This window comes from Saccopteryx bilineata, chromosome 2, assembly GCF_036850765.1.
Source record: "Saccopteryx bilineata isolate mSacBil1 chromosome 2, mSacBil1_pri_phased_curated, whole genome shotgun sequence".
Classification (NCBI taxonomy): Eukaryota; Metazoa; Chordata; class Mammalia; order Chiroptera; family Emballonuridae; genus Saccopteryx; species Saccopteryx bilineata.
The window spans coordinates 349340979-349366347 of NC_089491.1; the positions used below are offsets into that span (position 1 = coordinate 349340979).

Here is a 25369-nt window from a genome sequence, read left to right on the forward strand (position 1 = left end):
ATATCAGTCTTTTCCAGAGTTACTGTGCCAGTTTACACTCCCACCAGCAGTATATGAGGATTGCTGATCTTTATTGATTTGTAAGAGGTCTTTACATACAACATTATGGAAATTATCCCTTTGTAAATAGCAGTAGCAAAGTTTTCTTTCCAATTTTACAATCTCTTTTAAGAGGCACTGCTGTTCTTCCAACCCCATCTACAGGAATGAAAATGTAACTGGAAGAAGCAGAGTATTCTAATTTTGAAACATTTAAATGAAAAGTGTTTTGGCTTAATCACCGTATCACTTTTTTTTTTTTTTATTACAGAGACAGAGAGAGAGATAGACATGGACAGACAGGAACGGAGAGAGATGAGAAGCATCAATCATTAGTTTTTCATTGCACCACCTTAGTTGTTCATTGATTGCTTTCTCATATGTGCCTTGACCATGGGCCTTCAGCAGACCAAGTAACCCCTTGCTTGAGCCAGCGACCTTGGGTCCAAGCTGGTGAGCTTTTGCTCAAACCAGAGGAGCCCACGCTCAAGCTGGTGACCTCAGGGTCTTGAACCTGGTTCCTCAGCATCCCAGTCCGATGCTCTATCCACTGCGCCACCGCCTGGTCAGGCACCTTATCACTCTTAATTTGCTATTATACATGTTATTAATACAATCATATCAGAAATTTTCATGGAATGCTCTGAAATACAAGATACCAAATATAATAATAATGGTAGTTAAAAATTGAACGTTTAAAAGAAACTGAATGTTTAACCTGTGTCAGGCACTGTGTTAAATCTATTATATGTATTAACTAATTTAAATCTTACAAAAACTCTAGGAGGTATTATTTTTTTGTTCCATTTTTTATATGTAAGGAATTGGATTAAAGATGTTTTCTAGGGCTGATTTAAGCAAAATTAATAAACTTAGAAAAATTTCTTTCTTAACTGATAAACATTTCTTTTTATAAATTGTTTTCCTCTCAGGAATTAATAATACCCCATTCTGAGTCCCCTTTTCCTTTCTTCTCAGATTTACTATATACAACATAGTTTTCTTTTTTCTTTGAAGAAAGGCAAAATGTACAGTATATATCTTTCTTCCAACCCTCACTCTTAGCCCCTTATTCTTTTAGTTACAGGGACATCAGAAATCTGCAAGTAGCACTGGGAACCAGAGAGAGCTTGGAGCGAATGGGGAAGGGATATAGAGAGACAGAGGTAAGGAGGGAAGGGCAGGGTCACAGCCTGGCGTGGGTGTGTGGAAAGTGGAAAAGATACTTTTTTTAGGGTATAGTTTCTTCTAACTTTTTTTTTTCAATTTTATTTATTCATTTTAGAGAGGAGAGACAGAGAGGAGAGAGCAAGAGAAGGGGGAGAGGAGCTGGAAGCATCAACTCTTTTATGTGCCTTGACCAGGCAAACCCAGGGTTTCGAACCGGCGACCTCAGCATTTCCAGGTCGACGCTTTATCCACTGCGCCACCACAGGTCAGGCTAGGGTATAGTTTCTTAACCTGTGGTCCAAAGATTAGGAAATCCATGAATTTAGATCAAGAAAAGCAATCTACCTTTATTTTTGCTAAATTGTAACAGAAAATTAGCATTTTGTTCAAGTAGAAATAGAGACAACAAACCAAGTGGTATAAGCAGTACCTGTGATCTTATCCACAGTATAAATCACACAGATATTTTCCAAAAATATTACAGTTGTTTCCAAGATCTTGAAATATTATTTATGCTTTCTGTTTCAAAATTATGGTGGTCATTGGGCTTGTTATTAGATTTTATTACTTAAAACATTAATATAAAACCCAGACATTACTATATTACATTTTTCAAAATATTTTGAAAATTGTAGTTTTTTTTTTTCCTTTATTGATTTCAGTGCGAGAGGAAGGGAGAGAGAGAAACAGGAACATTGACCTGCTTCTGTATGTGCCCTAATTGAGAATCTAACCAGCAACCTCTGTGCTTCTGGACAATGCCAACTGAGCTATTTGGCTAGGGCAAATATTGTAGTTTAATATCATAGCTTTCCTTTGAATTCCTATGTGTTTTTTTTTCTCTCTGTGTTTTTGTTGCACATTTGAAAACATCCTGAGAAGAGGTACATATGCTTCACTGGACTACCAAAGATTCTGTGATATGAAAAAAATTAAGAACTTTCTTTCATGGATATTTTCTTGGCTTCCAATCTTATTGAATGAACCTACAGAGGGTCCCTGAATTAAGTCTCAAGACTGGTGAGGCTCTTATAGGTTTATTATTCTATCTTTCCAGAGACCCTTCTTCCCTTAACTTTCATGCCTTTTCAATAGTTTTTTTTTTTTTTTTTTACCTCACTGACCCTCTTTCTGTTTCTTTGCATCCTTCTGTGGGTGTGTTTCTACATTTCTATGGGGAGTTTATCCTTTAGCATATCATCAATCACCATATTTAGAGGGGAGACCCTTAGGTCTCCCCTGGTCCAATTGTTTAACCTCTCCCAAGTTTCATAACTCCAGCTGCCTCTGGGACAACTCCACATGTTTTTATCAGTGGTATCTGGAACCCAACATATTAAAAACGAAGATTTCTCCCTAAATCTGCACATTGTCCTACTATGTCTGGACGACCAGCTTGTACAGACAATTCTGATCTTAGAATTATTTTTAAATTTAAACCAATTAACACACACACACACACACACACACAACCAAAACCCTGGAAACTTTGTGAATAGTACCAAAAAAAAAAAAAATAAATAAAAATCAAACGATACAAAAGGATATGCAGTGAAATGTAAGTCTTCCTCCCACCTGGTTCCCTAGGCATTCTGCCCAGGAGGAAACCACTGTTACTAGCACTTTTTTTTTGTCATTTTGATTCCTTCTTATATTGGCTGTATCTCAAGTCCTTTCCTGTTTGTGAGATGTGTGCCCTTTCCTCTCCAGGCTCGCGTGACCTTATATCTGGTTGACTTTACATATAAGTATTTGTAGGTGTATATTTTATAAACATATATAAAATCTCCCCTATGGCCTTCCGGCCTCGAGTTTTCATCACATCGCTTCCTGGATGAAGAACCTACAAGGGTGGGGGGCCAGGGGTGGGGGTGATGGAGAAGAGGATCTAAAAGGGACTTAGGTAGAAGGTTCCAAGTGGCCGACTAGTGGGAAGCTCTGCTAGGGTGCCTATTTCTGTCTTTCCCACCTCCGGCCTCCTTTTAGTGCTCTCGCTCAAATGTCTCTCATTTCCAAAGCCGAAACAGAGACAGCGAGATATACAGAGACAGAGACTCCGGGGCACCAGCATCCCTCTCCCCCTTCTGCCCCGCCCCACCGTTGTGACGGACATTCGACATCAGCCAATACCACTCACGATATGGTCCAGAAGGGCCAATGAGAGACAGAGGAGGGCGGAAGATTTCCCCGCCCCCACTTCTAGGCTTGGTTGAGCCGTGCAGGTAGGTACGGGCCCGGGGAGCCGCCGTTGGCACTGGTGCCCCCGGGGAGTGGGTCCGCGAGTCAGTGGGGGTGATGGTGGGGAAGGGGAGAGGATCCCGTCGGCGGGAGTTTGAGCGGGCGGCCTGGCCGGGAGGCGAGGGCCCGAAGGGCCCGAGGAGCGGGCGCCGCCGAGGGCCCTGGAAGCGGCTGGGCTGGGGGAACGGGGACGTGTGTGTGTGGGGCACAGGGACCCCCGCCCCGCTCCCACTCTCAGGCCTGGGCCGCGGGCTGCTGGCCGAAGAGTCGGGGGGCCTGGGGCCTGGGGGCCGGCTGGATTGGGCCTGGGGCCGGGGGCGCCGAACAGAGCCTGGAGCGCAAGGCCGAACCGAGGTGGGACGGACCGACGCGGAGAGGAAGGGAAGCTGCATCTCGCGGGCCGCCCCTCCTGAAGCGAGCCGGGGCAACGGCCGCAGGCGCCCGTCCCCTGAGCCCACTTCCCCATTCGCCCCTCCCTAACAATGAGGATGGGGCAGAAAGAGTCGCCCCACTGAGGGAAGGTGAGGGGGATAGGTTTGGGACCAGGGTTCAAGATGGGGGGAGGGGTGGGAACTGGGGCTGTCCCCTTTCTCTTCATCCCATTGCTTTTGCGGTGGAGATCTTGGAGGGTCTCTTAAATTCTACTGATACTTGGGTCAAGAGTCAAACTCCCCTCCCCACCCTCCAAAAGAAAATTTGATGAACGTTAAGTAAAGTGATGCCAAGTCTTTCGAGCTTAAGTGACAGACGCAGAGCAGAAACAAATCTACACCAGAGGTCTTTATTTTTACTTTTTTTTTTGTTTGTATTTTTCTGAAGTTGGAAACTTTATTTTTACTTTTTATTTTAAAAAATGAGGGTATTTTAGTCTGATTCTCGAAATTTATTTTACAGAGGTGGGTGCTGTTATTTTTGTGCTTACTTGGGCAAGCCTCCATTTTAAGCAAAGCAGTAACTGGTTAAGCTGGACTTTTCATTCAGGCCTAGGACTTGAACAGGGATCCTAGAGAGAGGTCATTTAATACATCCTCCTCCCTCCAGGCAAACTTGCCTCCCTTCCAGTCTTTAAAATTAAGTTTGGTTTGCTTTTAAAGATCTTTAGGGAAGAAGGGACTTTTATTTACTTGTAGTACTTTAGTCAAGAATAGGTTTTTATTTTTATTTCTGTAGAATTGGTTCTGAAACTTAAACTATCAGAGAGGTTTTCATTAAGTAAAATTAAACGTGGCAAGGGTCTTTAATTAATGGCCAGTTAACAAATCACTTTCCAGTAGTGTTCATGAAGTACCCTGGATGAATAATCATTTTCCTTGTTTTAAAACTTTTTATTTATTTATTTTTAGAGAGGAAGGGAGACAGAGAGAGAAGGAGAGAGAAACATGGATTGGCTGTTCCACCCATTCATGCCATCATTAGTTGATTCTTTTATGTGCCCTGACCGAGATTGAACCCATGACCTCTACATTTCAGGAACATGCTCCAGCCAACTGTGCTATCCGGCTAGGGCCTCATCAGTTTTCTATCTGAGAGTTTGGTTTTCCATTTCTAAAATTACTGTTTGATAAGTAATTTTGTATTATCTAAAAAAGTCTATTACACATTCAATCTACTTTTTATGTAAAATACATTTCTTTCTATATATGGATATACACGTCCACATTTGCCCTTTTCTGAAGAGAACTGTGTTTTGTATATCTTTTTAGTATGGTGAAGCAATACTACTTCAAATCTTTTTCCAGATAGCTTAAACTATTTGCTTTTTCTTGATAATTTTTTTTAGTCTAAATGACAGTCTTCTCTTTCAGATACCTTCTTGAAACAAATATTCCTATCTGCTCATACTTGGTGACTGAGGGATTACTAAGACTCCTTTCCTGCTCATTTCTGAGTATTGTCTGAACTATTCCTGACACTATGAATGCTATTTGGATGCCTGTTAAGGTAAGATGTATTATTTTAATTTAATTTTTAAAAGATTTTATTTCTTAATATTCAAGTAGGGGGAGAGGGAGAGAAAGAGGTGGGGAAGAGGGGGAAGCATCATCTCATTGCTTCCCGTATGTGCCTTGACCAGGCAAGCCTGTGGTTTTGAGCTAGCGACCTCAGCGTTCCAGGTTGATGCTTTATCCACTGCACCACCACAGGTCAGGCTAAGTAAGATGTGTTCTTTTTAAAATTAAAGGCCTAATTTGATTTTTTCAGTATTGAGAATATTCTAAGTTTGGAATTTGCAAATTCTTCAACCTGACACTCCTTTCCCCTTAAAATCTACTATTGTGTTTGTATCCAAGGACTGATTGGTTACTCCTTACCTGTAATGCTACTTTTCTTGATTGTTGGAGTTAAAATATTAATGAAATTCTCAAACTAACTTAAGAACTTATAATGATGTGTTAATTTTTTAGTTTTACATTGACAAACCACATAGTTGTAAAATTCTATTCCTATCTCAGTTGGATAGATTGGCAATTCAGACATACAGGTCCACTTTCAAACAGGTACTTTAGAGTCATAGGTACTTGGGTGTGTCCCACTCTTGCAAATCTTAGCTGATTCATGTGTTACAAAAGATGTGTCATTAACCATTTGTTTACTCTGAAACTTTGTATGGGGTATTAGAATATTCTAAGACCTGTTGGTTTGTGTGTATAACTGTTGGAGAGTTCTCCTGCTGCTTTCTAGTCCTTTGTGTGGGAATTGACACTATTTTCTCATCAGGAAGCACTTTGTGCCAAGTTTCATCTCATAGGATAAACCACTTTTGGGTAGTGTGGACAGATGATCTTTAGATGAAAAAGCTCTCATTGATGTGGTTTTTCTCCAGTCTCGTGACTCCTTCCAGTCTCTTGTACATAGATGGCCAAAGGACACTCCATTTGGACTAAGCAGAGGGGCAAAGCTTAAGACACATGAAGAGAGGAAAATGGGAGGAAGGATGGAGAGAAAAAAACAAGGAGTCATGGAAACCCTCTACCAGCTTCACAGGTGGCACAGGTTGCCTGCCTATGGAGCTAGATACCACACTTCCTCATGTATAAGACGAACATTTCCCCGAAAAATCTGGGGCCTAAAGTTGGATGCGTCTTATACAGTGGTTATAGGTTTTTTGTTTTGTTTTTTTAAAATTTTTTTATTTTTTCATTTTTCCGAAGCTGGAAATGAGGAGGCAGTCAGACAGACTCCTGCATGCGGCCGACTGGGGTCCACCCAGCATGCCCACCAGGGGGCGATGCTCTGCCCATCTGGGGCCTCGCTCTGTTGCATCCAGAGCCATTCCAGCGCCTGAGGCAGAGGCCACAGAGCCATCCTCAGCACTGGGGCCATCTTTGCTCCAATGGAGCCTTGGCTGCGGGAGGGGAAGAGAGAGACAGAGAGGAAGGAGAGGGGGAGAGGTGGAGAAGCAGATGGACGCTTCTCCTGTGTGCCCTGGCCGGGAATCCAACCCGGGACTTCCGCACGCCAGGCCGACACTCTACCACTGAGCCAACCGGCCAGGGCGCATTTCCCACTTTTTTGCACTTGTTTTTGCACTCATTGTTGAAGACAGTGATTCGTCAACAGACACAGTTGAGGACTAGCTAATGGATGGGAGTTTTGACAGTGATGAGTTATATGAATTTTTTGTGTGTGTGTGTGTGACAGAGACAGAGAGGGACAGATAGGGACAGATAGACAGGAAGGGAGAGAGATGAGAAGCATCAATTCTTCGTTGCGGCACCTTAGTTGTTCATTGACTACTTTCTCATATGTGCCTTGACGGGGGGGTGGGGGGCTAAAGCAGACAGAGTGACCCCTTGCTCAAGCCAGCGACCTTGGGTCCAAGCTGGTGAGTCTTTCTCAAACCAGATGAGCCCACGCTCAAGCCAGCAACCTTGAGATTTCAAACCTGGGTCCTCCGTGTCCCAGTCCAATGCTCTATCCATTGCGCCACCACCTGGTCAGGGGAAGTTGTATGAATTTTATGATGAATAAAACTTGAGTTCAATAACTTTATGTAATACATTTTTTTTTTTCAAATTTCGGGCCCCAAAATTGAGGTGCATCTTATACATGGGAATATATGGTATGTGGTTAGATTGTTCACTATGTGGTAATCTGCCCTGTAGAATTCCAAATTAAAACAGTAAATAAATCAGAGAATAATCCAATCTGTGTAAACTAAATATTTGGATTGTTGGAAATCTTTAGGTAAAGGTAGATGAAGTTCTCAACTTCATTTATGTTCTAGCTCCTATTGTTGGATAATGAGTGAAGGTGACACAGTTTTTTCCAGCCATTCTCCCCGTAGAATTGGAGGGGTTACATGGGGAACCTAGCCAGAAGTCCTGAACCCTTAGGAATTGGAGGACCTTGTACAAGAGTATTTGTCTTTGATACAGATTATTTAGCACCAGGACCTGGTGGCCTTTATTATTTTTAGGAAGCAGGCAAGGATGTATCCCTAGAAACCCAAGTAAATTGAGATCTATATCTTGGGTTTTATTTTATAGTCACTTTGGTTTTAACTAATGTATTAGGTACATAGGGATCTGCTTTTTATGGTATATTTGCTGTTTAAGATAGTCCTCTAAATCTCAGAACCATGGGGTGTTAAACAGTTGACCCTTTCTTTTAAAATTAAAAATTTAATTTATTGTGTTAACATGTATTTATGTGTCCCACTCAGTATAGCACCCTCACCCCTAACCACGTGCCCCCCATTACATCCCCTTTGTTCTCCTTCCCCTAACTTCCCCCCTTGCCTCTGGAATTTGCTGTCCTGTTATCTGTATCTGTGTTATTTATATATAATTTTACTTAATCCCTTCACTTCTCTGATCTTGTCCCCTCATCCCCCTTCCCTTTGACAGCTGTCCGTCTGCTCCCTGTGACCCCGCCTCTGCCTCTATTCCATTCCTCAGTTCACTTTGTTCATTAGATTCCACATATAAGTGAGATCAGATGGTATTTTTCTTTCTGCCTGGCTTATTTCACTTAGCATAATAATCTCCAGGTTCATTCATGCCATCGCAAAAAAAGGTTTCCTTCTGCACGGAACAGTTGACCCTTTTTACCCTTTAACAACCATGGGGGTTAGTAGCAACTTACTCCCTCATCTCCTGCCAGTCAAAAACAGCAAAAAACTTGTCACTCTTTCAAAACTTAATACTGATAACAGTGTAATCTTACTAATAACAAATAGTTGATTAACATGTATTTATATGCTGTATATATTATATATTTAAAGTAAGTCAGAAAAAAAATCATACCTGACCAGGGGGTGGAGCAGTGGATAGAGCGTTGGACTAGGATGTAGAGGACCCAGATACGAAACCCCAAGGTTACTGGCTTGAGTGCGGGCTTATCCAGGATGCGCATGGGTTTGTGTGGCTTGAGAACGGGCTTACCAGCTTGAGCATGGAATCACTGGCTTGAGCTTGGGATCATAGCCATGACCCCATGGCTTGAGCCCAAAGGTGCTGGATTGGGCCCAAGGTTGCTGACTTGAGCAAGGGGTCGCTGGCTTGGCTGGAGCGCTCCCCCCCCCCAAGTCAAGGCACATATTAGAAAGCAAGCAAGGAACAACTAAGGAGCTGCAACAAAGAATTGATGCTTCTCATTTCTCTCCCTTCCTCTCTGTCTGACCCTATCTGTTCCTTTCTCTGTCTCTGCCAAACACACACACACACACTCACACAATCATAAAGAAGAGAAAATACGTCTATAGTATTTATGGAAAATACTGTGCATTTCAAACTCACATTGTTCAGGGGCCAACTGTAGTTTCACAATAACACCTGAAATTGTACCAAAGACCTCTGTCTTGGCAGGAACACAGACTGGAAGCTAGTGTTCCCTACTATATGAGTTACCACCTGTTAATTCAGAATGTAGTTATGCCACTGCCTTAATTTGATGTTTCCTGCTAGTGGAAAACCTCTTTTAAATCTAATATTTTTTTTGTTGTTGTTAAAAATTTCCTCCTCCTTTTATTACTTAAAAAAAAAACCCTTTAAAATTACAGTGTTTGATCTGGGCAGGAAAAGCACTTATTTTGGGGAAGAGGATAGCATTGAATTTGCAGAATGGAAAATAGAATGTGAGGGAGGGGGAGGGGTTGGGGAAAGGTGTAAAGAGGGACAACTATAAGGTGATGGAAAATGATTCAACTTTAGGTGATGGGAATACAACATAATTGACTGTTCAAGTGCTGTGGAGATGTTTATCTGTAATCTGTGTACTCTTGTTGATCAATGTCACCCTGTTAAATTTAATTTTTTAAATTAAAAAAAAAAAAAGGACAAGAGGCCTGACCTGTGGTGGTGCAGTGGATAAAGTATCGACCTGGAACACCGAGGTTACTGGTTTGAAACCCTAGGCTTGCCTGATCAAGGCACATATGGGAGTTGATACTTCCTGTTCCTTCCCCTTTCTCCATCTCTCTCCCCTCTCTAAAATGAATAAATAAAATTTAAAAACAAAAAGGGAGAAAGAGAACTGTATTCTCTTTTTTAGTTGTAAATATTCCTAAAATGTTTCTTAAGTAACAACAACAACAAAAAAAAGGTAACCTATTTAAAATGTATACCAGAGTGTTCATTCTATAGTTTTTATGCTTTGTTTCTGATTATCTTATTTCAGAATTAACTCTAGGTTTTTTTTTTTGGTTTTTTTTTAAACTTACTGATTTTAGAAAGAGAGAAACATTGATTTGTTGTCTCACTTATTTATACATTCATTGGTTGATTATTGTATATGTCCTGACCAGAGATCGAACCTACAACCTTGGTATATTGGAACAGCACTTGAAGCAACTGAGCTGCTAGGCCAGGGCTGAGCTCTAGTTCTTTTTTTTTTTTTAGAAATTTCTTTTTCTGCCTGACCAGGTGGTGGCATAGTGGATAGAAAGTAGGACCAGGGCGCAGAGGACCCAGGTTTGAAACCCTGAGGTCGCCAGCTTGATCATGGGCTCACCAGCTTGAGTGCAGGGTCTCAGGCTTGAGCCCAAAGGTTGCTGGCTTGAAGCCCAAGGTCGCTGGCTTGAGCCCAAAGTTTCTGGCTTGAGCAAGGGGTCACTAGCTGTGCTGGAGCCCTCTGGTCAAGGCACATATGAGAGAGCAATCAGTGAACAACTAAGGTGCCGCAGTGAAGAATTGATGCTTCTCATCTCTCTCTTCCTATCTGTCTGGCACTATCTGTCCCTCTCTCTGTCTCTGTCACAAGGAAAAAAAAAAGAAAATCTTTCTTTTAAGATTTTATTTCTTCATTTGAGGAGAGGAGAGGAAGAGGGGAGAGAGAGAGAGAGAGAGAGAGAGAGAGAGAGAGAAGGGAGAGAGGAGCAGAAAGCATCAATTCCCATAAGTGCTTTGGCCAGGCGAGCCCAGGGTTTCGAACTGGCGATCTCAGTGTTCTAGTTTGACACTTTCTACACTGTGCCACCACAGGCCTGAGCTCTAGTTCTTTTTTTTTTTTTTTTTGTATTTTTCTGAAGCTGGAAACGGGGAGAGACAGTCAGACAGACTCCCGTATGTGCCTGACCGGGATCCACCCGGCACGCCCACTAGGGGCGATGCTCTGCCCACCAGGGGGCGATGCTCTGCCCCTCCGGGGCTTCGCTCTGCCGCGACCAGAGCCACTCTAGCGCCTGGGGCAGAGGCCAAGGAGCCATCCCCAGCGCCCGGGCCATCTTTGCTCCAATGGAGCCTTGGCTGCGGGAGGGGAAGAGAGAGACAGAGAGGAAGGGGGGGTGGTCGAGAAGCAAATGGGCGCTTCTTCTATGTGCCCTGGCCGGGAATTGAACCCGGGTCCCCCGCACGCCAGGCCGACGCTCTACCGCTGAGCCAACCGGCCAGGGCCTGAGCTCTAGTTCTTAATCAAGTATTACTTAAAATGTTAGGCCTGAGTATGTGCTTGGTTTCATACTTCTATAAAGTAATGCCATTACTCACCCTTTTCATCACCCAAAGTACCAAAGGAAACCTAAGTAACAAAGGAAAAAGAATTCCAGAGGATACTCTTGTTAATTAGAATCTCCTATGGAAATTATTTACCCTTTTCTGTCTGTATCAGGGGTCTCTGGCTTTTTTATTGGTAGCCATGACTAAGCGGTTTATTGATGTTTGCTATTTCTAGGTCCCGTTGTCCGGGTTGATAGAGGTAGGATGGGAGAGGAGTAAGGAACAGGAAGAGAATTGATGACTTGGACTTGGAGAAAAGAGCAGTCTTTGGTGTATGATATGGTGCCACCATCAGTTGTCTCAGAGGGACTGCTAGTTGCTCTGGTTGCTCTGTGTACTAGACTAGATTATGATGAAAGCAAGTAAAAAGTATTCTTTTTTTTAGCGAGAGACAGAGACAGGGAGAGAGACAGAGAGAGGGACAGATAGGGACAGACAGACAGGAAAGGTGAGAGATGAGAAGCATCAATTCTTCGTTGCAGCACCTTAGTTGTTCATTGATTGCTTTCTCATATGTGCCATGATCTGGGGTGGGGGGGCTCCAGCAGAGCTAGTGACCCCTTGCTCAAGCCAGAGACCTTGGGCTCAAGGCAGTGACCACGGGATCGTGTTTATGATCCCATGCTCAATCTGGCAACCTCGGGTTTGTTTTTTTAACAGAGACAGAGAGAGAGAGTCAGAGAGAGGGATAGACAGACAGAAATGGAGAGAGATGAGAAGCATCAATCATTAGTTTTTTGTTGGGACACCTTAGTTATTCATTGATTGCTTTCTCATATGTGCTTTGACCGTGGGGCTACAGCAGCGACCTTGGGTCCAAGCTGGTGAGCTTTGCTCAAACCAGATGAGCCCACGCTCAAGCTGGCGAACTCCGGGTCCCGAACCTGGGTCCTCCGCATCCCAGCCCAATGCTCTATCCACTGCGCCACTGCCTGGTCAGGCAACCTTGGGGTTTTGAACTTGAGTCCTTTGCATCCCAGTTCTATGCTTTATCCACTGTGCTGCTGCCTGGTCAGGTGTACAAAGTATTCTTGACAGAAGAACAGAATTAAAATACAATTCAGTATGATATGGAAAGATCTCTAAGATATACAATTAAGTGATAAAAGCCACTCTAGTGCCTGGGGCAGAGGCCAAGGAGCCATCTCCAGCGCCCGGGCCATCTTTGCTCCAATGGAGCCTCCGCTGCTGGAGGGGAAGAGAGAGACAGAGAGGAAGGAGAGGGGGAGGGGTGGAGAAGCAGATGGGCGCTTCTCCTGTGTGCCCTGGCCGGGAATCGAACCCAGGACTTCTGCACGCCAGGCCGATGCTCTACCACTGAGCCAACCGGCCAGGGCCTAAAATTCAAATTTTAAACATAGAATATAGACTTCTGATGATCTGGTTACTGATGACCCCTCCGTTCCCTCTGTTCTGTTTTAAACCGTACCTTTCACTACTGGCCTGTATGCACCTTTGAGGGTATCCTCTCTAGTGTTAAGATTTTAAAAAGTTATCATTTAGGTGAAAATATTTGAAAGGTATTAAATGCTTGTCTGCCTCCTTAAATAAAATACTCTGAACAAAATTTTCTTTTTTTTTAAATTTTTTATTTTTTTACAGGGACAGAGAGAGAGAGTCAGATAGAGGGATAGATAGGGACAGACAGACAGGAACGGAGAGAGATGAGAAACATCAATCATTAGTTTTTCATTGCGACACCTTAGTTGTTCATTGATTGCTTTCTCATATGTGCTGTGACCGCGGGCCTTCAGCAGACTAAGTAACCCCTTGCTCAAGCCAGTGACCTTGGGTCCAAGCTGGTGAACTTTTTTTTTTTAATTTTTATTTATTCATTTTAGAGAGGAGAGAGAAAGGGAGAGAGAGAGAGAGAGACAGAGAGAGAAGGTGGGGAGAAGCTGGAAGCATCAACTCCCATATGTACCTTGACCAGGCGAGCCCAGGGTTTTGAACCGGAGACCTCAGCATTTCCGGGTCGATGCTTTATCCACTGTGCCACCACTGGTCAGGCCGCTGGTGAACTTTTTGCTCAAGCCAGATGAGCCCGCGCTCAAGCTGGCAACCTTGGGGTCTCGAACCTGGGTCCTTCCTCATCCCAGTCCGACGCTCTATCTACTGCGCCACCGCCTGGTCAGGCCAAAATTTTATCTTTTACTAGTGATTCAAAATTATCAAAGAGCCTCACAATGCTCATCATTTATTGTATTGTGCTGAAACATAATGTGTCTTTGGAGACTGTAGAATATATTGTATTAGTGAACTAGTATGTACGTATGACCTACTCTTGGGCTATTCTTTATACTATTTTGTATGTTCTATTTTCATTATCTTCTACCTTTGTATCAGGCTGTTACTGTCGTTGTAGCAGCTCTTCCCTCTATTTTAATGCTTTCTTTCTGTGGTAGGCTAGCATACCAGCAAACTAAGCTTATATATCTTATTTGCTAAGAAGATCAAATAGATTTTTAGTGATGGAGGAGGAACATTTCTATGGATAAAATATGAAGAATGAGCCTGACCTGTGGTGGTGCAGTGGATAAAGCGTCAACCTGGAAACACTGAGGTTGCCGGTTCAAAACCTTGCTTGCCTGGTCAAGGCACATATGGGAGTTGATGCATCCTGCTCCTCCCCTTCTCTCTCTCTCTCTCCCTCCCTCCCTCTCTCCTTCCCTCCCTCCCTCCCTCCCTCCTTCCCTCCCTCCCCCCCTCTCTAAAATGAATAAATAAATAAATTAAAAAAATATGAAGAATGATAGGTTTTTGGCAGCCTGATGAAAAATGATGTGGTTTTGCCAATGTGCATTTTATGAAAAGGAGAGCCCATTGCTTTCATTAGATTTTTACAATGCTCTGGGGCTGCTCTAGATAAATGCATGTTATAAAATTGCTTTGTCAGTTGTCATTAAAAGTTCTCCAAGCCTGACCTGTGGTGGTGCAGTGGATAAAGCGTCAACCTGGAAACACTGAGGTTGCCAGTTCAAAACCCTGGCTTGCCTGGTCAAGGCACATATGGGAGTATATGCTTCCTGCTCCTCCTCCTTCTCTCTTTCTCTCTCTCCCCCCCCCTAAAATGAATAAATAAATAAATAAATAAAAATGAAAGGTTCTCTAATTTTTTCTCCTATTTCTCTATCCCGAAGTAAAGGAATATAGTATTAGCTAATTGGACTGTGTAAAGGGCCATGTGACTAGTCCTGATACAGTGCTGACCAGACTGAGACAAAGTATAGTTGGTAGGGGCTAGAGTGAGGAAGGGAGTTAGGTATTGGGCAGGAGAGCAACTCTTGGCATTGTTGGCTGATTTACTCCAGAGGACAAAGGGGATAGTCATAGTAAGTTCTGGAAGCTCAGAGAACATATATTAAGGTACTTGATTTAGAGAAATTGAAAATAGCCTGACCAGGCAGTGGAGCACTGGATAGAGTGTCAGACTGGGATGCAGAGGACCCAGGTTCGAGACCCCGAGGTTGCCAGCTTGAGCGCAGGCTCATCTGGTTTGAGCAAAAGCTCACCAGCTTCAACCCAAGGTTGCTGGCTCAAGCAAGGAGTTAGTCTGCTGAAGACCCGCGGTCAAGGCACATATGAGAAAGCAATCAGTAAACAACTAAGGTGTTGCAACATACAACGAAAAACTAATGATTGATGCTTCTCATCTCTCCGTTCCTGTCTGTTTGTACCTGTCTATCCCTCTCTCTGACTCTCTCTCTGTCTCTGTTAAAAAAAAGAAAAAAGGCCTGACCTGTGGTGGCGCAGTGGATAAAGCGTCAACCTGGAAACGCTAAGGTCACCAGTTCAAAACCCTGGGCTTGCCTGGTCAAGGCACATATAGGAGTTGATGCTTCCCGTTCCTCCCTCCCCCTTCTCTCTCTCTCTCTCTCTCTCTCTCTCTCTCTCTCTCTCTCTCCCCTCTCTAAAAATTAATAAAAAAATTAAAAAAAATAGAAAATATTATCTTTTAAAAAAATTATTTTTTTATTTTGAACACCCTACTGATTTTAGCTTTTGCTAGGTTTTTTTTTCCCTCCAGGAATCATCTTTAAAATGTTGGCAACCCAGATAATACTTTAATAAGTGAGACGGCCAGATGAGAGTGAAAATGGGTAAAGGAATCAAATAAAAAAAATAAATTAATGTTAGAATTCTAGAAGCATCTTACTGTGGGGGCTTCTTCAGAATTTGAACCACCTGACTTGATTATAAAGGGTCACCTTTCCCCAGTGTCTTTACACCTTAGGTCATAGACCATACAAAGTCTTATTAAGGACAGCTGTCTTCTTGGGCAGCTATCCCTTGTCCCTGTTTTCATCTCTTCCCATACTAGGCCCAGCCTGGTCTCTTTTTTTTTTTTTTTAATAAATAAATTTTTATTTTAATGGGGTGACATCAATAAATCAGGGTACATATATTCAAAGAAAACATTTCCAGGTTATCTTGTCATTCAGTTCTGCTGCATACCCATCACCCAAAGAGAGATCGTCTTCCGTCACCCTTCAGCCTGGTCTCTTGAGCTATTATTTTCTTCCTCCTTGCAGGGATCTTTGGCAGTCAGCTGTCTCTTCCCAACCAATTTTCAACCTTCCATTCCATTTTGGCTCTTGTTCCTCGGCTCAGCTCATGAAAATACACTCTTGTCTTTTTTACTTTTTATGAATACAAACCCCTTAAACCATGTCCCTTTGTTCTGGTCTAGCTTCTACCCATGTGTTCCACTGAAATTGCTCTTATAGATTCATCCCTGTTGCCCAAATTCAGAGGCTCCCTTTCTGTCCCTATCTTCTGAGGCCTCCTTGTGTTTCTGACATAGTGGACCATTACCTCTTGCTGTGGTGGTGTGGTCCTTTCTGGCCTCTTGTCTTCATTTCTGAGAGGCATTGTAGAAGAGTGATATGGAACATGGAATCTGAAGCCAGGCTTCTAGATTAAAAATTCAGCTCTTACATTTGCTGTGTGACCTAGCTAAAGTAATTTAACCTCTCGGTGTCTCAGTTACCACCTCTGAAAAATTGGAAAAATAATAAAATAATACAAGTAATAACACCTACCTCCCAGGACTGTTATGAGGAGGAAATGAGTTAATACATGAAAAGTACATAGAAGAGTACCTGGCACACAGTAAAGTACAAATGATGAGTGCTGGCTCTTTCTTGTCATTACTGTCATTTCTGGCTTCTCTTTCAGTTTTCTTTGCAGGCTTTTTTCTCTTTCACATCACTGTTTACTTTGGTTCTCTCTCTATCCTGTCCAGTTCCTGGGGGACATCTGAGATAAATTTGTGTCTCACTCACGACCCATTATAGTGATGATTTGCAAATATGTTTTTTCCAATTTCAGTCCCATACACACAGCTGCCTCCTGGACATCTCTGCTTGGTTGTCCTTTGTCCATTTTATTTTATTTTATTTTATTTTATTTTATTTTATTTTATTTTATTTTATGTTTTTCATAAAATTTCAGATATATTTGGTTTGAGTCATTTGGAGTTCTGAAAAATATGTCAATGTCTAAAGCACATTTGTGCATCTCCTGGAAGAGTGGCCTTTTAGAAGAAATCAGACTCTGCTTCCATTTACAGAGATAATCAGGAATATGTCCAAACAATTGTTTTCAATGAGTTTATAAACTTTCAGAAGGTTAAAGTCTCCTATTCCTGTTTCTTTGGGGATTTTTTCTGTATCTTTAACAAGTTCAGTACAAGTTGCACCCATCAAATGTGTTGTCAGTTTACAAGATAACATTACTGGAAGTAGGCCTACATTAACACTTATCTTGCTAGAGTCTGACATTACAAAACAGCATCTCAAATTTTTCTATCAGATAATGTGGTTAGCTCATTTGTAAGACTGAGAGACTTGATTCCAAAATCACAGCGATTTGAAGAATTTTCTTTCTTTTTTAAAATTTATTTATTATTATTATTATTTTTTTGTATTTTTCCAAAGCTGGAAACGGGGAGAGACAGTCAGACAGACTCCCACATGCCCCTGACCGGGATCCACCTGGCATGCCCACCAGGGGGCAATGCTCTGCCCCTCCAGGGCATCGCTCCGTTGCAACCAGAGCCACTCCAGCGCCTGGGGCAGAGGCCAAGGAGCCATCCCCAGCGCCCGGGCCATCTTTGCTCCAATGGAGCCTCGCTGTGGGAGGGGAAGAGAGAGACAGAGAGGAAGGAGAGGGGGAGGGGTGGAGAAGCAGATGGGCGCCTCTCCTGTGTGCCCTGGCCGGGAATCGAACCCGGGACTTCTGCACGCCAGGCCAATGCTCTACCACTGAGTGTCCTTTGTCCATTTTAAAATGACGTTATCATCTACTTCCCCAAGCTCATCCTATTCCTATCTTCACATCCCAGTGAGTGGTACCATCATCCATCCAGTCACTTAATTCCTTCTTATAGCATATTAGTCACCATGTTCTTGAGATCCTAGCTTGTAATGTTTCCATAGTCACGTCCACTTCTCCCTTCTGAGTTCAGACCTTTGTCGCCTTTTGCCTGCATGACCTTCAGTCACTTTTTTTAAGATTTTATTGCCTGGCCTGTGGTTGTGCAGTGGATAGAGCATTGACCTGGAATGCTGAGGTTGTTGGTTCGAATCTCTGGGCTTGCCTGGTCAAGGTACATATGAGAAGCCAGCAATGAACAACTAAAGTGAAGCAACTATGAGTTGATACTTCTCGCTCCCCTACCTACTCTCTGTAAAATCAATACTTCTTAAGAAAAAAAAAAAGATTTTATTTATTGACTTATTAGAGAAAGGAGAGGGAGAGAGAGAGCGAGAGAGACAGAGGGAGGAGCATCAACTTTTACTAGTTGCTTCTTTATGTGCCTTGACTGGGTAAGCCTGGCGTTTTGAACCGGCAACCTCAGCATTCCAGGCTGTCGCTTTATCCATAGGTCAGGTCTTCAATTTTTGATCATTCTCCTTGACTGCCTTCCAAGTTACTGTCATTATAAAATGTAGAGCTCATCATGATTATGTTGATACTTTCCCACGTCTTATTTGGCTTTCACGTAAAGGTCAAATGCTTTCTCCAAGTACCCAGGTCCTGCCAGATCACCTCTGCTCCTGCCTGAGCACTCTGCACTTAGCAGTGCAGAATTGTTTGAAGTTCCATCTGTGCACCGTGTTGTTGCTCCTTTGCCTCTGGGCCTTCACACAAGCAGTTGCCTCTGTTTAAAATGGCCTCTGCCCTGTTCTGGAAAGTATCAGTGATGAAAATAACAGTAACAACAGTAGCTGACACAGGGCTTTGTATGTACCCAGGCATGGCCTTTAAGTGTGTGTGCATTCCTAGTACTTTTGTACAGTGGCTGCAGGTTTTCTTCTTTCACCACATTTGCTAGTCTTTAAATTCCTTGAGAGTAAGGGCTGTGCCTTGTCTTTTATCATCACTGCTTGCTGTGTGATGGTACTTAGTAAATGTGTGTTTCATAAATAGGCTGAGGACAGCATAGCTCAACCTGTGGAGTACATCTTTAGGAGGTTATCAGTAGAAAAGCTGAGTTAGTCACATCAATTCACCAATCCTAGCTTTTTACCCCTTAGAACTGTAGGACCCAGTTTGTTCAGTGTGAGCAGCTTTGTAGCTTTGGAATAAGGCTAAGAGGTATTTGTTTGTATTTTAATCTTACATTGAATAATGAAGGGCATAGGTGATTTTGTTTTCTTAGTGAGAATCTGTTTGCTGACAACCCAGTGTTATCTGGTAGCTAGAATGTTTTCACATTAAAGTATAGGGAAATAGATATTATTTAAGCTTGTGGTGCTCCAACCGGGCAGTATATTTGAGAGTGTACTGATGGTAGTTTTAGAACTCTTTGTGGCATTAGTTCTTACACATTAGTAATCAGGTGTCCCTTCTGTCCTTCTCCATCACAGATATATTAAGTAGATTTTAATTTTAATTTTATTTTATTTTTAATATTTTATTTATTGATTTTTTAGAGAGAGAGGAGTGAGAGAGAGAGACAGAGAGAGAGAGAAAGGGGAGGAGCAGGAAGCATCAACTCCCATATGTGCCTTGACCAGGCAAGCCCAAGGTTTCGAACCGGCGACCTCAGTGTTCCAGGTCGATGCTTTATCCCACTGCGCCACCACAGGTCAGACCTTAAGTAGATTTTTAGACACATAACATTTTATCTTATCATTGTGTATAAATAGTGTTTGTAGCAATAGCCCAGAAAATGGACAAGCTTGTAATTATAGCCTACCTTTAAAAAAAATTTTTTTTTAAAAATCTAGGTCTTGAGCATGGTAGCAAGTTTTTGGCCAGCAGGGGGAACTAAATTCATTGATGTATGACTCCATCTCAGCTGGTTTTCAAAATGTGTGTCACAGCCAAAGAAAGAAAAGCCTTACTGACAAAGAATATGAAGAGAGTTCACAAAGAAGAAATGCAATCTTTTCCTTGTTGTTGCCAATAGAATTTGCAATCCCCCTTCTGTTTTTGCATAAAATATCACATTGTCTTTAGGCAACATTCTATAACTATTCAAAAATTATTTTTTTTGACTGGAAGTTATGAATCCTTTAGATATAACTTAGATTTTTTTTCCCTGTAAATGTCTTACTTTTCATTTGTCCATGATATAACACCTGCCATTTTTCTGCCTGTAGTATTTTATCTTAGTGGCTCTTTGAGGAATTACAGGGTAAAAATCACCTCTCTAGGTAGGTCTGATGGTTAGAAAGCTTGACCTTATGTTAAGTTAAAATGTGTCCCTCTGCAATTTCCATTTTGGGCTTAATTTGTCTACACAGGAACTGTCTAGAGCAACTACTCTAGTTTCTCTTTTGCTAGACAGCCCCTTAGATATTTAGACAAGTTTCATGCTTGCCAAAGAATTCTCCAGGCTGAAAATATATCCTAGTTTTTGCAAATGTTTCTCATTTGATACACTTAAAAATTCTTTTCACCTCTCATTTTCCTTATTTTTCACTATCAGTAAGCTTATTGTATTCTATCCACAAAATGGGAAATTCTCTCATATAATTTATTAAATTGTTAAGTAAGCATTTCCAAAACGTTACCTAAGATAAATCTTCTGCTTATATTTATTTGGGGAAATGCCGATGTACCCAATGTTACTTTTCTATGTGTAAATCATGCCCCATCTCTGGTAAATATTTTGTTTTGTGGTCACTTAGGTTTTTTATTTTTTTTAATTTTAAAAAAATTTTAAACTTTTTAATTAATATTTAGAGAGGAGAGAGAGAGAGAGAGAGAGAGAGAGAGAGAGAAGGGGGAGGGAGGAGCAGGAAGCTTCAACTTCCATATGTGCCTTGACCAGGCAAGCCCAGGGTTTTGAACTGGCGACCTCAGCATTCCAGGTCGACGCTTTATCCACTGCACCACCACAGGCCAGGCCCACTCAGGTTTTTTAAAAGAATAGTCTTTTAGGCCCTGGCCGGTTGGCTCAGTGGTAGAGCGTCGGCCTAGCGTGTGGAGGACCCGGGTTCGATTCCCGGCCAGGGCACACAGGAGAAGCGCCCATTTGCTTCTCCACCCCTCCGCCGCGCTTTCCTCTCTGTCTCTCTCTTTCCCTCCCGCAGCCAAGGCTCCATTGGAGCAAAGATGGCCCGGGCGCTGGGGATGGCTCTGTGGCCTCTGCCCCAGGCGCTAGAGTGGCTCTGGTCGCAACATGGTGACGCCCAGGATGGGCAGAGCATCGCCCCCCTGGTGGGCAGAGCGTTGCCCCTGGTGGGCGTGCCGGGTGGATCCCGGTCGGGCGCATGCGGGAGTCTGTCTGACTGTCTCTCCCCGTTTCCAGCTTCACAAAAATGAAAAAAAAAAAAAAGAATAGTCTTTTACTTAGTCAATCAAGATTTTTATAAAAGCCCACATAAATTATTTCCACATACTTACTTTCTCCTCAGAGAATTTGGGTAGACTGGTGTGGTGGGAGTTCCTCTTTTAGAAGCCATGTTGTCTTTTCCTCATGCTGATATGTCTTCTGATCTTATCCTCTAGAGATTGGCCAGTTTGGCTGGTTTAAAGCTTGCAGCTAGAGCCCTTCTCTTGAATAGATGGGAGTTATGTTGATGTCATGTTTTTATTTATTTTGTTCAGGAGATATTTACTGAGTGCCCAAGCAGGCCAGAAATAAAGCAGAGGGGTGGGTAAATGTTGATAAAGGACACAAATCTGGATTCTATCCTCCTAGGGCTTATAGGAAGTTACCTTCCTCATGTGACTATCAGACAGTTGGTTCTTCCTTGCAGTTTTATAATGTTATACTTAAATTCTTTTAAAATGCAGAGAATACTTTGGGGCTCTATGACTATCTAATAATGTCTAATTTATTTGTTTGGAAGCATCTTGTTTATTTAGTGATGAATTTGATTCACTATCCCTTGTTATTTGTATACCTTAAAGCAGTGGTTGGGAACCTATGGCTCGTGAGCCAGATGTGGCTCTTTTAATGGCTGCATCTGGCTCACAGACAAATCTTTAATAAAAAAAATAATGTTAAAAATATAAAACATTCTCATGTATTACAATTCGTTTATTTCCTACCGCACATGTTCATGGTTGCAGGTGGCTGGAGCCAATCACAGCTGTCCTCTGGGACAACACCAAATTTTTATTGGATAATGCATAACGTACACAGGTCCTTGTGAGGTCAGGAAGTAAACTTCCCTCCTTTTAATCAAGTAGTCAGCTAGCTAATTGCAGAAACCCTTTTGACGAAGAAGATGGCTAAAAGAAAAAAAGTTGAGGAGTAACGTACCTTTCAGCAGGAATGGACAGAGGAATTCGCCTTTGTGGAGAGAGCAGTTTCTGCAGTGTATCTAATATGCAAGATAAAATTGCATCAATGAAACGGTTAAATATAAAGCGGCACTTCCACACACGCCATACTACATTTGCATCGAAATATCCAGCGGGGGACAGCAGGAAGAAAGCATATCAAAAGCTGCTTTGCAGAGTATAAGCTAGTCAGCAGCGACTCCGTGTTTGGACCCAACAAGGTGACTGGAATTCAGCTAGCTTTGCTGGTGCTTTAGCAACTGTGAGAAACAGAAAGCCATTCACAGATGGGGAGTATGCCAAAACATTCATGCTTGATGTTGCCAATGAACTTTTTGACGACTTTTCAGATAAAGACAAGATAATCAAACGAATAAAAGACATGCCTCTGTCGGCAAGAACTGTTCACAATCGTACCCTCATGATGGCAAATCAAATTGAGGCAACACAAGTGAAAGACATAAAAGCAGCACCATTCTTTTCTCTCACTTTGGATGAGTCAACAGACATAAGCCATTTATCCCAGTTCAGTGTGATTGCAAGGTATGCTGTCAGAGACACACTATGTGAGGAAAGTCTTGCTGATTTGCCTATGAAAGAGACAACAGGAGGGGAGGATTTATTTATTTATTTACAGAGACAGAGAGAGAGTCAGAGAGAGGTATAGACAGGGCCAGACAGGAATGGAGAGATGAGAAGCATAAATCATTAGTTTTTCGTTGTGCATTGCGACACCTTAGTTGTTCATTGATTGCTTTCTCATATGTGCCTTGACCGTGAGCCTTCAGCAGACTGAGTAACCCCTTGCTCGAGCCAGTGACCTTGGGTCTAAGCTGTTGAGCTTTTGCTCAAACCAGATGTGCCTGTGCTCAAGCTGGCGACCTCGGGGTCTCGAACCTGGGTCCTCGGCATCCCAGTTCGACACTCTATCCACTGCGCCATCGCCTGGTCAGGCAAGAGGGGAGGATTTATTCAAGTCTTTCACTGAGTTCGCTAAAGAAAAAAATCTACCGATGGATAAACTTATTTCGGTGTGTACTGACGGTGCTCTGTGCATGGAAAAACAGAGGATTTGTAGCGCTTCTCCGTGAACATGAAAGGAGATCCATCCTAAGTTTTCACTGCATCCTATATCAGGAGGTGCTTTGTGCTCAGATGTGTGGCGAGCAGCTTGGTGAGGTGGTGTCACTGGTTGTTCGTGTGGTCAACTTTATTGTTGCCCGAGCTTTAAATGATCGCCAGTTTAAAACACTGCTGGATGAAGTTGGGAATAATTACCCTGATCTGCTTCTGCACAGCAATGTGCATTGGTTTTCTAGAGAGAAGGTGCTCAGCCGTTTCACGGCTTGTCTGAGCGAAATCCGGACTTTTCTTTTTTGTATTTTTCTGAAGTTGGAAACGGGGAGGCAGTCAGACAGACTCCTGCATGCGCCCGACTGGGATCCACCCGGCATGCCCACCAGGGGGCGATGCTCTGCCCATCTGGGGCGTTGCTCTGTTGCAACCAGGGCCATTCTAGCTCCTGAGGCAGAGGCCACAGAGCCATCCTCAGCACCTGGGCCAACTTTGCTCCAATGGAGCCTTGGCTGCAGGAGGGGAAGAGAGAGACAGAGAGGAAGGAGAGAGGGCAGGGTGGAGAAGCAGATGGGTGCCTTTCCTGTGTGCCCTGGCTGGGAATCGAACCCAGGACTCCTGCATGCCAGGCCGATGCTCTACTACTGAGCCAACCGGCCAGGGCCCGGACTTTTCTTGAAATGAAAAACGTCAAGCATTATGAGTTAGCTAACACTGAAGTAGCTCCTGAAATTCTACTATCTCGTGGACATGACTGAACATCTGAACCAGCTCAATGTGAAAATGCAAGGCATTGGAAATACAGTCTTATCCCTTCAACAAGCAGTGTTTGCATTTGAAAACAAACTGGAACTCTTCATTGCTGACATTGAAACAGGTCGTTTACTCACTTTGAAAAACTGAGAGAGTTTAGAGATGCATGCACAGCAAGTGACCCTGCTCAACATCTTGATCTCCAGCAGCTAGCGGGCTTCACATCTAATCTGCTGCAGTCATTCAAAGCGCGCTTTGGAGAATTTTGTGAGGGCACCCGTCTTCTTAAGTTCATCACCCATCCACATGAGTGTGCAGTGGACAGCGCCGACCTGAGTTACATCCCCAATGTCTCCGTCAGAGATTTTGAGCTACAAGCTGCTGACCTGAAGGCCTCAGACATGTGGGTGCATAAGTTCAAGTCACTGAATGAAGATTTGGAAAGACTTGCACGACAGCAAGCAGAGTTGGTGAGCAAACACAAGTGGGGGGAAATGAAAAAACTTCAATCTGCGGACCAGCTGATTGTCAAAACTTGGAACGTGCTTATTGTCACATACCACATACTGCAGCGTGTGAGTATTGCTGTAGTGACAATGTTTGGCTCTACTTATGCGTGTGAGCAGTCTTGCTCACATCTAAAGAACGTTAAGACCAACTTACAATCACGTTTAACAGATGGAAGTCTCAATGCCTGCATGAAGTTTAACCTCACCATGTATCAACCAGACTACAATGCCATCAGCAAAACCATGCAGCACCAGAAGTCGCATTAATGGTAAGAAGTACTTTATTCATCATTGGTTAGCAATAGCATAACAACATTATTAAAAAGAATTCAGAGACTTATTGTACTTTAAAAGTGTTAGTCTTACATAAAATGCACACATTTACTTGTATTTAGTATTAAACATATTGTATGTCTCTCACAGAATTACATTTTAAAATATGTGGCGTTCATGGCTCTCTCAGCCAAAAAGGTTCCCGACCCCTGCCTTAAAGAATAATTTAAAAATAGGTTTTTCTTTCTCATGTCTTCCTTAATAAATATTAAAGCAAATTATACATAGCCCTATCAGCTGTTTTGCTTCTTTAAGTATCATATATTTATACCCTGTTTATCAAGTGACTCAGCCAATCATTATTGAGCTTTGGGGGGGAGGTGCTGAAACCCTTGAGCATCTCTGGCTTTTATATATTAAGCCACCTCTTTGTGGCTTTGCATTTTCTCACAAGGTTTTAATTGTTTTGCCTACATAGGTTGTAGTGCTCCTGTTAGCTACAATTTAAGATCTTTTATTACTCTTCCTTATTTTTGTTATCTGTTTTGAGAAAAGTTGTTTCTTCCTTTTTTCCTGACCACCCTCTTCCCTCCCCTACTCCCACATTACTTAGCAATTCAAAACTTATGG

At 42.6% G+C, this 25369-nt stretch overlaps 1 protein-coding gene across 2 annotated transcripts in view; it reads left to right on the plus strand.

Annotated features, from left to right (window-relative positions):
* Positions 1-3398: 3398 nt before the first annotated feature.
* The window catches only part of KANSL1 (KAT8 regulatory NSL complex subunit 1), a 217615-nt gene continuing 195644 nt past the window's right edge, over positions 3399-25369 (plus strand). The window contains exons 1-2 of one of the 2 annotated variants that reach the window (XM_066262685.1): positions 3399-3431; positions 5253-5388. The gene's annotated coding sequence lies outside the window, so the exon portion shown is untranslated. Of the gene's footprint in view, positions 3432-3485; positions 3969-5252; positions 5389-25369 lie in introns of those variants that run through there. The other variant, XM_066262684.1, reaches the window with a different exon arrangement.